The following is a 14,166-nucleotide window of genomic DNA, read 5'->3' on the forward strand; positions in this document are numbered from 1 at the left end:
TTTTCAAAGTGGCGACGCTGACACTTCACATTTGAAGTCTCGCACAAGTCTCGTGAAGATCGCGCGGATAAGCGACACCTGCCGTGGACCAAACGAACTACATTCAACATGGCTAAAAACCGAAACGGCCGATAAGTGTAATATAATATGCCAATACAAGTCCCGATATAAGGTTAATAAAACCGAAAGCGGAATTGAATAACAAGTTAAGAAATAAAGCAAGTTTAAAAATGACTTCAGTTCCCCTTTAAAGGTGAGGTAGGCCATTTTGGAGCAACCAGTAAGAATATACTAGATTTTGAAAGTGAAAACTCCATGCCCTCCTTCCAAGGCCACTCCAAAAGTACATGAATGCGCATTGCCTGACTACTGCTGAAGGAGTTGTTCACAAGAGAGTGGTGTGGGGGGTTGTGGGGGGTAAGTGCATCGTTGTTACATCCAAGTACCTCATGTCTCATTCACATATAAGAAAACGCCTAATGTTATCGTAATGAAGGTAAACCATGAACATGGCTATTGTTGGTACTCTCAGCTGTCGAATAGCTTGCTAGCTTTAGTAATACAGCCTAGCCTTGTGCAAGACTCCGGTCACGTGCAGAGCGCATGTTGACAACCCTATGACTGCCATGGATGACAGATTTCCCTGCCCCCCCCCCCTTTTAATTGTCTGAGTATCTGATTTATTCCTTGCTGTCAGCATGTAAAGAAAATTTCAAGAAATACAACACTTTTCTAAAAAGTACCTATCCTAGCTTTAAGTGGCTCCTAATGATGAGCATTTAAATGGTTTCCAGACTTAAGTCTATTTTAGGGTGACCAGATTTCAAACCGGGACACTTTTGCGCGTGACCATGCTCGTGCACGCACACCTTTTTTTTACGTAAACCTGACACTCAGAGAGGTGCTCTTATCATTTTGTTAAGCTCACATTTATCAACGTCTCACATGAAATAAAACAAACAGGCATTTTGTTATCTAGTAGCATAGTGGTATACAGATCAGTTAAATTATGGTCAGACAACAGATTTTGTAATGGCTGAGAATAGGCCAGGCTATGTCCATAGGCCAAATTTAAACTGATTTATTTCACCTGTTTGTGAGAACACCAAGAAGAATGCATATGCACATGTAGGCTATATCTCTAAAATTGTATGCACTATAGCATGAACTTAAAAAGTAGATATGTGACCTCAACATAGCCTAGGTCAGGATCAACCTTACTAACCATTCCCCACTACTGAATGAATAAAGCAAGAAGATGTGTACAAAAGTGAACACTTTAATGGAAGGTGCAGCAACAAGCTGTTCAACACAGCAGTATGGCCAAACTGTCAGAACGGTATGTTAAACAGAAACAAAAAACAGACAAGTGATTTGAGAATATACACTCAAACAAAACAGCAGTAAAGGAGGAGAGGGGCAGCAGCCCGAGGAAAGCCCCCACAGGAGTGCACATCATTTGCAACATAGGCTACCCAACTCAGTACAAGAACAAAGCACTTACAGTGTGTGCAGTAGGCTTCGTGCGCATTGTTCTGCACCTCTCGGAGGAAGGGGTAGGTGCCCTGTAAATCTTTGGAAAAGGTACATTTTCTTTTCGGCATAATTGCTGCGGCATTACTGCTGCTAGCTGCTAGACAAAGAACATTCGCGCCGGTTAATGTTTATTTTATTGTTGCATGGCAACACGTTCTGTTGTCTGGAATAATGTGGCTAAATAAACACCCATGCCACAGGGCCAGGGGGCAGTAACCAGGAAAGTTTGCAATTCCTGTCAATTCATCAAAATAGTAAATGCAGACATTTCTCCGCTAATGATTCCCACGCTGCTCAGTCGCAAACGTCACGAGTGGCGAAAACCGGGACATATCCGTGTCCCGACAGACTTTTGTCGGGACTCGGGACACACAACCCCAAATCGGGACTGTCCCGGTAAAACCGGGACGTCTGGTCACCCTAGTCTATTTGTAATATTAAATTTGGTGCTTTGCAACATAGTTTTTAAATTGAGAATTATGACCTTTAGCTAATTGTCTCACTGTTTGTTTTAGAGGAATTTTTTTTTTAACCCTGGAGTGTTTTTCTTATCTACACCTCCTCTTTATCTTTAACACTGTCCACTTTTTTTTCTTTAAGAAAAGAAAGGAAATATTGAAGTCAGCATGTGAATCATGTCGAGTCTACAATTTCAACACCGAAGAAGTGGAAGATGAAATGAAGTAGTGTATTACGAACTGAGGAAAAGTTCAGCTGTGAAATTTGAGTATCGAGTGTGTTCTAATACAGATGATATGGCTCTCAGTATTAATTATCCTTTGCTCAAAACGCATGAATCATTGGAGTAATAAGGTATGAAGCTAATTATTGAGAAGGATTGAGGACCGAGAAGCTATAGACATGTAAGAGGCAAAGAGGTTCTACTTTCCATCCCTGATCATAGCAGTTACTGTAGGAAGGAGGACAGGCATCATGTTTTTACTCTTTCTCTCACCCTCACAGTACAACAGTGGTGGTCCAAAGGTTGTTACATCTTCCAAATCTGTTGACAAGGCACGATGGATTAAAAACGGATCCTGTTACTTTGCCGAATGACCTCTCTGAGCAAACATCCATTTGTTGTCTGTTGCATCTTTTAATTTGTCTTAAAAACAGCTGGTGTGTGTGTGTGTTCAGGTACTGCTGCAGTAACACTTGGAGGGGTTTAAACTTCACCAAAAAGTGTTCACATTTAGTTAAGCATCTTTATCCCCCGCTGGCCGAAAGGCCCGAAGGGGGATTATGTCGTGCCGATTTCCGTCTGTCCAGCCCGGGAAGCGTGCTCACCTTCTGAAATCAACTCCTCTCACAATTTTTGGAGGAATTTCACAAAACTTGGCAAGATTCTTATTATGTCGGTAATCCGCATATTGTAATTTCGTTCAATTCGGTCACATTTTACCAGAGTTACAGCCCTTGATTAACAAAATTATCTCATCTCATCTCATCTCATCATCTCTAGCCGCTTTATCCTGTTCTACAGGGTCACAGGCAAGCTGGAGCCTATCCCAGCTGACTACGGGCGAAAGGCGGGGTACACCCTGGACAAGTCGCCAGGTCATCACAGGGCTGACACATAGACACAGACAACCATTCACACTCACATTCACACCTACGGTCAATTTAGAGTCACCAGTTAACCTAACCTGCATGTCTTTGGACTGTGAGGGAAACCAGAGCACCCGGAGGAAACCCACGCGGACACGGGGGGAACATGCAAACTCCACACAGAAAGGCCCTCGCCGGCCCCGGGGCTTGAACCCGGACCTTCTTGCTGTGAGGCGACAGTGCTAACCACTACACCACCGTGCCGCCCTAACAAAATTATAATCTGACAATTTCATGAGTGTGTTTTCCTTCTGAAATCAACTCCTCTCTCAATTTTTGGCAGAATTTCACGAAACTTGGCCAAAGGCATTGCGTTATGTCAGTAGTACGCATTTTTGTTCAATTCGGTCGCATTTTTACAGCCCTTGATTCACAACCTTGTACTTTCACAATTTCATGAAGGTGGGTTTGCCTTCTGACATCAACTCCTCTCTCAATTTTTGGATGAATTTCTCAAAGCTTGGCAAAAGGCCTTGTTATATGACGGTAATACGCATATTGTGATTTAATTTTGTTTGTGAAAATTTTACCAGAGTTTTGACCCTTGATTAAATAACTTGTACTTTGGCAATGTCGTGAGGGTGTACATTCTTCTGAAATCATCTCCTCTCACAGTTTGTGGAGGAATTTCACCAAACTTGGCAAAAGGCTTTGTTATATGACCGTTATACGCATATTGAAATTTCGTTTAATTTGGACAAATTTTCTTTATGCCCTTGATTTATTAACAAATTTTGTACTTTGGCAATTTCTTCAAGGTGTCCTTGCTTTCTGAAATCGACTTCCCTCGCAATTTTTACTATCCCCCACTGGCCGAAAGGCCCAAAGGGGGGGTTATGTCATGGCGATGTCTGTCCGTCCATCCCGGGAAGGGTACTCACCTTCTGAAATTAACTCCTCTCACAATTTTTGGAGGAATTTCACAAAACTTGACAGGATTCTGTGTTCTATGTCGATAATGCACATACTACAATGTCGTTCAATTCAGGTGCATTTTACCAGTGTTATGGCATCGTTGAGTTATGGTCTGGGTGCGATTTGCTGGGGGGGATCATCCCCCCCTCTGGTTTTTATCTCTGCTAAAAAAAATCCTCGGGGACAACCCCGTCAATAAAACAAACAAACCAAAAAAAAAGTTGACATGACAGGCATGTTGTGACACAGTTTTCTATGGTCTACATTGCACTCACTTTCAAAATGACCCGAAGTGGCAGCTTTGATGTTCACGAACGTCCCCAGCAAATAGATACATTGTAGATAATAACAATATCTTTGCGTTCTATGCAGGGATGCAAACAGCGCGCCTTTTGGCGGATGCCGCCTTTTTCACGGCCGATTTTTTTTTTTAGGGGGGACGTTGGAGTGTCTGATTATAATTTCAAAGTAAATTCTGTATTAAAATTACTAAATAAGCAAATCCGTTACAGTCCATGAAACAGGAAGTATAAGGATGAGAAAAAAACAGTTTAAATCGGAAAGCTGCGCACAATGTGAACTGCGCCATCAGAGCAAACTGTTCATTTAGTATTCATGTATTTTAGTGATTTTCAAGTCACTGTCCATTTAATCCGGAGGGAGAGAAACATCACAGCAATGCGACAAGCAATGCGAACTTTGTTGTGTGTTAGTGTTCGTGTATTTAGTCAGAGAGATAGAAAGATGAATTTACTATCTCTGGTTTAGTGTTCGTTTTCATTTAGTGTTATTCATTTGATATCATCGGATGTTATTGAGCTGTTAGCCTATTGTTACCTTAATTTTGTGATGTTTCATGATTAAAAAAAAAACATCCCTCCTTCTGGTTTTTTGACAAATCGCACCCTGGTTATGGTGTTGTAGAGGCTACGTTGCTGTTCTTCAATTATGTCACGTTACAAGGCCGTTGTTCCTGACGTTCATATTCAGGCCTGATGCTGGACACCTGTTCAGACATTTGGCCACAACATAATTCACATTTGGTGTGAATTTGTATAGTCTGAGCCTGGAATTGGTGAATGCCATGCACGCAGTCACTCAATGATGTATTTAACATGGCAAAGAAAGATGGAGGCATGAACATGTAGCTGAGAGGGTTTAAGGATGCTATCCTATCAAGGTCAATTCTAAATTATTTTCAGTGCAAGAACAGCAGTAAAATAGGGCGATTTGTCCAAAACAGAAAGGCCTTTCTACTAAGGCAACACTTGCAATTTTGGCTTGCCCAGAAAGTACTTGTAAAAAAATGTTCTGTGTTAAATATAATATTAATATAAATAGGCATATCAGACGCTCGCTGGCCATGCTGTGAAAATTGTGCCTGCAGACGTCGTCTAAGTTTCTAAATCTGTCATTGCTTAACTCTTGAATATTTTTCCTATCGTGAATACTATCATTAAAAAGCTTATCTCTGCTTTCCAAAGAAATTTATCTCGTTAAGATCTGTTCAGTACTTTGGAAGTAACGGCAGGTTGACGTTAGTAGAACAGAGTTCATTCTCTGCTCACGTGCCTGTGCTTTTTGAGTCACAGGAAAGCGGTCAGGCACTCTCTCTTCTGATCGGATTCTGACTGGATTACTCGTGAATATCAATCAGAACTTTTATAGGGATGTTCTCTCGCTCTCGCTCTTTCTGATGAAGGATTCAGCAAAATTTTCTGTCTGCTAGTTTTGATGTTGTGATTCACAGGGAGACTTTGAAGTAAGTTTTCATAGCTTTACCTACTTGTTTTTTAAAATCAAACTGATTCCTGTAAATAAATAACTATTTTAGAATATAACTGGAGTTGTTTTGATGAAAAATATTGAGATCTTAGTAGTCAGAATGAGATTTAAAAAAAACCAGAAGTCAGAAACACGAGTGTCAATTTCAACTCCATTACCTGGAATTGTTTTGAATGGTGGCTCACACGTGTTTTTTTTTCCCGAAGTTAGCCTGGAAAGCTGTGAAAATATTAATCGAAATAATCATATATATTCTTTCATATAAACACTAAGCCCTACTTAGAAATACAAAGGCCTACAGAGCACAAAGAGGGTATTAGAAAATCTTTTATTACTTTTTTTATTCTGATAGATGTGAATGACAGTCAATGCTTATTTATGCATATTTTATAAGTAACATTGATTTCTCCTTCTTTGTGATGTATAAATGAGAGTTAAGATCAGCTTTATATAGCACAAATAAAGCCATTTGGTGAAACTTTGAAGAAGAGTGTGCCGATGTAATGTTTTTACCTAATTGGCATAATTAATACAAATTGAATATCTCATCTCATTATCTCTAGCCGCTTTATCCTGTTCTACAGGGTCGCAGGCACGCTGGAGCCTATCCCAGCTGACTACGGGTGAAAGGCGGGGTACACCCTGGACAAGTCGCCAGGTCATCACAGGGCTGACACATAGACACAGACAACCATTCACACTCACATTCACACCTACGGTCAATTTAGAGTCACCAGTTAACCTAACCTGCATGTCTTTGGACTGTGGGGGAAACCGGAGCACCCGGAGGAAACCCACGCGGACACGGGGAGAACATGCAAACTCCGCACAGAAAGGCCCTCGCCGGCCACGGGGCTCGAACCCGGACCTTCTTGCTGTGAGGCGACAGCGCTAACCACTACACCACCGTGCCGCCCCAAATTGAATATTAATCTGCATAATTTGTTTTTACTAATTTTTTTTTAAACTTTGTATTTAGTATACAACCATCTATGTGCCTGCCAATTTCTATATAAATATCTTGAAAAATAAAGGTATTAAGAAAAAATATTTGATCTAATTTGTTAATGAGGCCCATTTTGGACCATGCTATCCTAATACATAATATTACGGCAGTTTTCTAAAAATTAAGCTTCCCCCCCCCCAAAAAAAAAAAAAATCTTTGATTTGTAATATCTCAAGAACAGATAAACATATTTTAATTCTGTAAAAATTGTTTAGCATTCAGTTCTAAATCCAGTGAGACCAGTTTCAAGCTATTTGGACTGAATTCAAATTTTCACATGGTATGCCTGTTATAAATTTTGTATTACAAAGCATCTCATCTCATCTCATCTCATTATCTGTAGCCGCTTTATCCTGTTCTACAGGGTTGCAGGCAAGCTGGAGCCTATCCCAGCTGACTACGGGCGAAAGGCGGGGTACACCCTGGACAAGCCGCCAGGTCATCACAGGGCTGACACATAGACACAGACAACCATTCACACTCACATTCACACCTACGCTCAATTTAGAGTCACCAGTTAACCTAACCTGCATGTCTTTGGACTGTGGGGGAAACCGGAGCACCCGGAGGAAACCCACACGGACACGGGGAGAACATGCAAACTCCGCACAGAAAGGCCCTCGCCGGCCACGGGGCTCGAACCCGGACCTTCTTGCTGTGAGGCGACAGCGCTAACCACTACACCACCGTGCCGCCCCTATTACAAAGCATGTATTTAAAAAAAATTCTCCATGTCACCGCTCAGGCTTTGCCTCGGACAACCTTGCAATGGAGATGAGTGTTGTCAGGTTTCCCCCCCTCTCTCTGGTGTGTAGCTTCAGGATTAGTGTGGATTAAATAACATTTGTTTGACTGTGTAATAATACAAGTCCAGTGATGAAAGAGCCATTTATGGAAGCAGGTTCTTTTATTAAATACTGCTTCATTAAATGTAAATATTTATACAATATACAGGGTTAGTCAAAATTATGTTAACACTATTTTTCTCCTGAATGTGTGGTGCTGGCGTAATTGGGCCCTACTTTTTTGACACCCTAACAGTGACATCAGACGTCTACTTACAGATAGTGCAGTAGTACGCCATTGATGAACTTCCACTACAGATCCGATTGGTGGGGTATTTCCAACAGGATGGTGCACCAACGCATTTTGGCCGTACTGCTTGTGCTTATCTCAATCACACATTTCCAGGTTGACGGATGGGTCACGGTGGACCATTGCCGTGGCCTCCACACTCCTCTGATTTGACGCTCTGTGATTTCTGGTTATGGGGTATGGTGAAGGAGCGTGTGTATAGCAGGAAAGTTTGTGATATCAATGACCTCAAGGACAGAATAAGGACTGTGGTATCATCTATTCCCTGCTAAATGTGTGTCTGGGCTTTAAAAGGTACTGTTGCTCGCTGGTCAACACAGTGGCGAGCAGGTTGAGACCGTCCTGTAAATCATCTTGCACATATGATGTATGTTTTGTGAATAAATGGTTTCTACCATTTAAGTGTTTAATTTTGACTAACTCTGTACAGTATATAGCCAGGATTGTCTTGATCTTAGACTTTTAAAAGCAGTGTCTAGAATTTGAGGGTTGAGTTTTGGGCTTGGGCGGGATTTTGCATTGCTTGCCTTTGGCAGGCAGATCCGGAAACCCTGACCTGCATAACTCTCAGTCCTGTAGCATTAACCCTGTTCTTGGAGTACACCCTGTCCTGAACATTCTTGTCTTTTCTCTGCTTTAACGCATACTTTGACTTCAGGAAGGACTGTTAATAAGCTTGATGGTTTAAATCAGGTGTGTTGGGAGCAGAGAAGGCACTAAAATGTGCAGGACCAGGCTTGGGGACCTGTCTGATATTACAGCAGACATCCCAAGTCTTCCGGAAGTTCCAGGAGTCTCCCGCATATTGATAGCGGCTCCCTGATGCCCTCAAATTACACACAATCTCACGGAATCTAGAGCAAGCGAGCAAGCTTCATCCCGAACCTATCGACCAGATGCAAACTTGTGTACGTCACAATAGTAGGCCCACGCAGCCTGTGGTGTGGTGGCACGCTATTGAGTAGGGTAGAGTGCGGTTTGGGATGCGGCCAATTTCATAACGCGTATTTCCAGTTTAAAGGGAAAAAAACAAGTGTACGCGCATGCACTCTGGTGGTTCATATGTGTGTGTGCACGCGCTTGCAATGTGGCAGCGACGGCACGTGAGGCATGTTTTCTCCCGCCTCTGCGTGCACTGTTTGGCCAAAGTGGTGGCGAGGAGAAGAGATGAACCGGCCACTATCTTCCGCGCGCTTCTCCCTCTAACGATGATTCAGTCAGTCAGTTATGGGTTGGGGGCAGCTAAGTCTCCAAGTCAGGGTGTCCACTATGAATCTGAGTGCATTCAGGTATTGTTCATCTCCAAAAGGCCACCCCAAAATCCACCAGAATGCAGGAAATTACATCAACCAAATCCAAAATTTTCTGGAGGAGTACCCCCGACAATGTATTTGTTCCAAAAAACAAACAAAAAAAAATTGGTGGTGTAAATGGTTAGCACGGTCACCTCACAGCAAGAAAGTTCTGGATTCGCAGCCGGCCGGGCCTTTCTGTGTGGAGTTTGCATGTTGTCCAAAGACATGCGGTTAGGTTAATATGGGACGGCCTTGAGCTGTTAGCATGGCTGCCCACTGCCCCGGGTATGGGTAGTATCTCACTGGGCTGCAACAGCCCGCGACTCGTTAGAGACACAACAATTGCGATAAAATATGCAAATTAGCGACAATTTTCACTTGGAATCACACTGAATTGATTTTCGCATATTTTAATGCAATTGTTGTGTCTCCAACTAGTCGTGGGCTTTCGCAGCTCCGGCTTTCCCTTGGCAGGCAGGGAAGTAGAGGAAGCCTCACGGAAACTGACTTGAGAAGGGTTCGCGACAGCTTTGCGGCTATTTTGAGAAATTTTGTCGGACTAATTTCTTCTCATCTCATCTCATTATCTCTAGCTGCTTTATCCTGTTCTACAGGGTCACAGGCAAGCTGGAGCCTATCCCAGCTGACTATGGGCGAAAGGCGGGGTACACCCTGGACAAGTCGCCAGGTCATCACAGGGCTGACACATAGACACAGACAACCATTCACACTCACATTCACACCTACGGTCAATTTAGAGTCACCAGTTAACCTAACCTGCATGTCTTTGGACTGTGGGGGAAACCGGAGCACCCGAAGGAAGCCCACGCGGACACGGGGAGAACATGCATACTCCGCACAGAAAGGCCCTCGCCGGCCACGGGGCTCGAACCCGGACCTTCTTGCTGTGAAGCGACTCATGCGAGAAGCCCCGCGAATGTTTCAAGACATTTTCGAAACTCTGTTGCGAATGACATTCGCAAGCTGTCGCAGATCTTGACTTAAGTGTGTGGGCTCATTGTTCACTGCTTCAGATGGGTTAAATCAAATGCAGAGAGGAATTTCACAAGTGTGTGATGAATAAAGCTGTGCTTTCTTTCTGTTCGTATTCTGGGAGTCATGGACTGAAAGACACCTCAGTACTTGTCCGTGACTCATATTTTATAATGGTATTTACACTACTGTTCAAAAGTTAGGGGTCACCCAGACAATTTTGTGTGTTTTCCATGAAAAGTCACACTTTTATTTACCACCATAAGTTGTAAAATGAATAGAAAATATCGTCAAGACATTTTCCTGGCCATTTTGAGCATTTAATCGACCCCACAAAATAATGTGATGCTCCAGAAACTCAATCTGCTCAAAGGAAGGTCAGTTTTATAGCTTCTCTAAAGAGCTCAACTGTTTTCAGCTGTGCTAACATGATTGTACAAGGGTTTTCTAATCATCCATTAGCCTTCTGAGGCAATGAGCAAACACATTGTACCATTAGAACACTGGAGTGATAGTTGCTGGAAATGGGCCTCTATACACCTATGGAGATATTGCACCAAAAACCAGACATTTGCAGCTAGAATAGTCATTTACCACATTAGCAATGTATAGAGTGGATTTCTGATTAGTTTAAAGTGATCTTCATTGAAAAGAACAGTGCTTTTCTTTCAAAAATAAGGACATTTCAAAGTGACCCCAAACTTTTGAACGGTAGTGTATTTAGATGATTCTTCGTTCTGCTTGAACTCCTAACACGCTGGCTCCGATCCGTACACTTGGGGATGAAGCGCTTCCGTGTTCAGTGCAGCTGACGCTGTAATGGCGCGCTGTGATTGGCTGGCGCAACTACGTCATTACGTTACACCGCACGCACGCCAGCCCACAACCCAAAGCTCGTGCGCTGGAGCGGAGTTTCAGTTAGTCTAAACCGCCGCACCGCTGGCTGCTGCTGCTGTATGACCGGGGACCGGTGGAAGGGACACCGAATTTCCGGTAATGTCAATATTTTACCGTAAGTAGAGCACGGAGTATTAGCGGTTTGCTGTCTTGGGTGTGTGAGAGAAGCATTACGTTAACCCAGAGTAGCTTGTAGTGGCTTGTTTTGGTCCAAACCGAGAGCTACGCTAGTTTATAATCTTTCCGGTTTACTGAGTCGGCTTGTGTGGAATGTTTATTAGAAACTGAAATATGTAGTAAATTTTAGGTCTTATTTTTTCCTTGTGTTAATAAACAAATCTGTGTGTTTAGACCTGATACCGTTAAATTATGTTGTCCATTGAATCTCAGTGTTCATTTTGTGCACTAGGAAAAACTCACGCGCAGGCACTGAGTTGGTCACGTGACAGATTGCGTACTAGCATACTCAGCAGTGCGCGAGAACAGAACAGTGTTGTTTACTGTAGCCATAGTGACGTTATTTTGAATACTATGGCAGTATGCGGTTTTGGAGCTATAAGTCAGGGGTGCTCAACCTTTTCTGCTTCGAGACCCACCTACTCATACTCGGAACGAATCAGGGCCCATTTAAAAAAAAAAAAAAAAGATCCACTAATTATTCTGGCTCATCTGTTTTCATCTCATTATCTGTAGCCGCTTTATCCTGTCCTACAGGGTCGCAGGCAAGCTGGAGCCTATCCCAGCTGACTACGGGCAAAAGGCGGGGTACACCCTGGACAAGTCGCCAGGTCATCACAGGGCTGACACATATGCCGCTTTTCCACTACAAACGCGGCTGAGTTGGGCTGAGCCGTGCCGTGCTGAGTTGAGCTGAGTGGGCCTGTTGGAGTTGCATTTCGACTACAACCGCGCTGAACCGTGCTGGCTGGAAGTGGGTGGACACATTGGGTGGAGTTAGCGAAAGTGGGTGGACGTCACGTGATGTCGTTAAGCAGCGCAAACAGTGACATCAGTGACCTTTTAAGCGGTAGTCTCACGACCCGAATAGTAAACAATAAACATGGAGGACATGGAGTCGTTAGTGTTGCTGGTCTTGGTGCTGTGGCTTGTTGTCACCGACAACGCCAACAGATACTGGCAAGAGCGTATAGATGAGGCGAGGCACATAAGGCTTCAGAAATTCTCGTAATTCGTAATTCTTCTTCTTCCGGGTTTGCGGTGTTTACAGATCCCAGCGTGCTCGCGGGGCGTGTGTGGGCATGTGAGGACACTCCTCCTCACCTATCAGTGCACAGGGGAGTGTCTGCTCACGCCCCCAGCCTCACTCAGCTCGCTTTAGCTCGCTTCAGCCCCACTCCAAAACGGTGCGAGTTTTAGGGGCTGAAGCGAGCCGAGTCGTGCTGTTCTTTGGTAGTCGAAACGCGAGCCGTGTCGGGCTGAAGCGAGCTGAAAAAGGGTAGTGGAAAAGGGCCATTAGACACAGACAACCATTCACACTCACATTCACACCTACGGTCAATTTAGAGTCACCAGTTAACCTAACCTGCATGTCTTTGGACTGTGGAGGAAACCCACGGGGAGGACATGCAAACCTTCGAACCCGGACCTTCTTGCTGTGAGGTGACAGCGCTAACTACTACGCCACTGTGCCACCCCTCGTCTATTCTATGAGAATCTAATAATCTACTCAAGTGTTAGCCTAGTAAACTAGACCCACCCGCCTAGCGGCCAAAAATATTTTTGCCTACGAGTGGGTCTAGCCTCGTACCAGATCAACAAAACACCCCGGGCATCAAATCGTGCCCGCCAATCACAACACAAGGTTTTTGTTTGGATTCTTTGGGCGGGCTTTTGCAGGAGTGACGACAAAGCTGCGCGACGCTGGAGAAAGCACAACAGGAAAGATGGCTACGGCTAGTGAACAGCGCGCGTTTGACTTCGCTTTGGAATCAGTTTTAGAAGAATTAGACTTGGGGTTTTAGTTGAAACATGAGCAGGAAGAGGCTCTCCGCTCATTCCTTTTCAAGAAGGACGTTTTCGCTGTTTTGCCGACCGGCTATGGCAAAAGTCTGATCTACCAGCTGGCTCCACTGGTAGCCAAAAGGATGGGGCTAGTTTGTGCAGTACGAATAATTAATAAACAGCTTTGAAACATTACTTTTTGCTTGTTTCTTATTTTCCCGTTATTTTAAATTTAAGGGAAATTATTTCACCGAACACCACTAAATAAAAACTCTCAAAAACAGTTTAAGCAAACCCTTGAAAAACACTTGGAAAAAATAAGAGGGTATGTTAAGTATGTGGTACAGACTCCAAACTTGTGGTCATTATCTCCAAACTTCTTAATATCTAGAACCTGTTTATTAATTAATATGCATTTTGAAAAATTATTTATTTCAAGGCCTCCCCCACTGCTTTCTGTTGCTCTGACTACGTCACAGTCACTGTTGCGCTGATTGGTCAGAGCGTTGGCCTATACGCACAGAGACAGTTTGAAAGACAGCGGTTTGTTCCTCCCACACCCTTCGGAAATGTCTACGAGCGAGGCCAGACTGAATATTCACATTTAGTCTGGCTTGCCAGGCTACTCAAGTGTATTAATGGGATGCAAAATCACTCCTTGTTACAGGTGGGAGCCAAAAGGGATTAATGGGTGGTGTAGTGGTTAGTACGGTCGCCTCACAGCAAGAAGGTCCTGGGTTCAAGCCCCATGGCCGGCGAGGGCCTTTCTGTATGGAGTTTGCATGTTCTCCCCGTGTCTGCGTGGGTTTCCTCCGGGTGCTCCGGTTTCCCCCACAGTCCAAAGACATGCAGGTTAGGTTAATATGGGGCGGCCTTGGGCTGAGGTGTCCTTGAACGAGGCACCTAACTCCCAACTGCTCCCTGGGCGCCGTTTGCATGGCTGCCCACTGCTCTGGGTATGTGTGTGTGCTCATTGCTCATGCATGTGTGTGTTCGCTGCTTCAGATGGGTTAAATCAGATGCAGAGAGGAATTTCACAAGTGTGTGATGAATAAAGTTGTGCTTTCTTTCTTT

General features: G+C 43.8%; 1 protein-coding gene across 6 annotated transcripts in view; it reads left to right on the forward strand.

Moving 5' to 3' along the window:
* Positions 1-11,134: 11,134 nt before the first annotated feature.
* The window catches only part of LOC132871760 (band 4.1-like protein 3), a 105,275-nt gene continuing 102,243 nt past the window's right edge, over positions 11,135-14,166 (forward strand). For 5 of the 6 annotated variants that reach the window (XM_060906243.1, XM_060906248.1, XM_060906246.1 and 2 more), the window contains exon 1: positions 11,135-11,226. The gene's annotated coding sequence lies outside the window, so the exon portion shown is untranslated. Of the gene's footprint in view, positions 11,246-14,166 lie in introns of all 6 variants that reach the window. The other variant, XM_060906244.1, reaches the window with a different exon arrangement.

The sequence above is a fragment of the Neoarius graeffei genome, chromosome 23 (genome assembly GCF_027579695.1).
Source record: "Neoarius graeffei isolate fNeoGra1 chromosome 23, fNeoGra1.pri, whole genome shotgun sequence".
NCBI classification, from domain to species: Eukaryota; Metazoa; Chordata; class Actinopteri; order Siluriformes; family Ariidae; genus Neoarius; species Neoarius graeffei.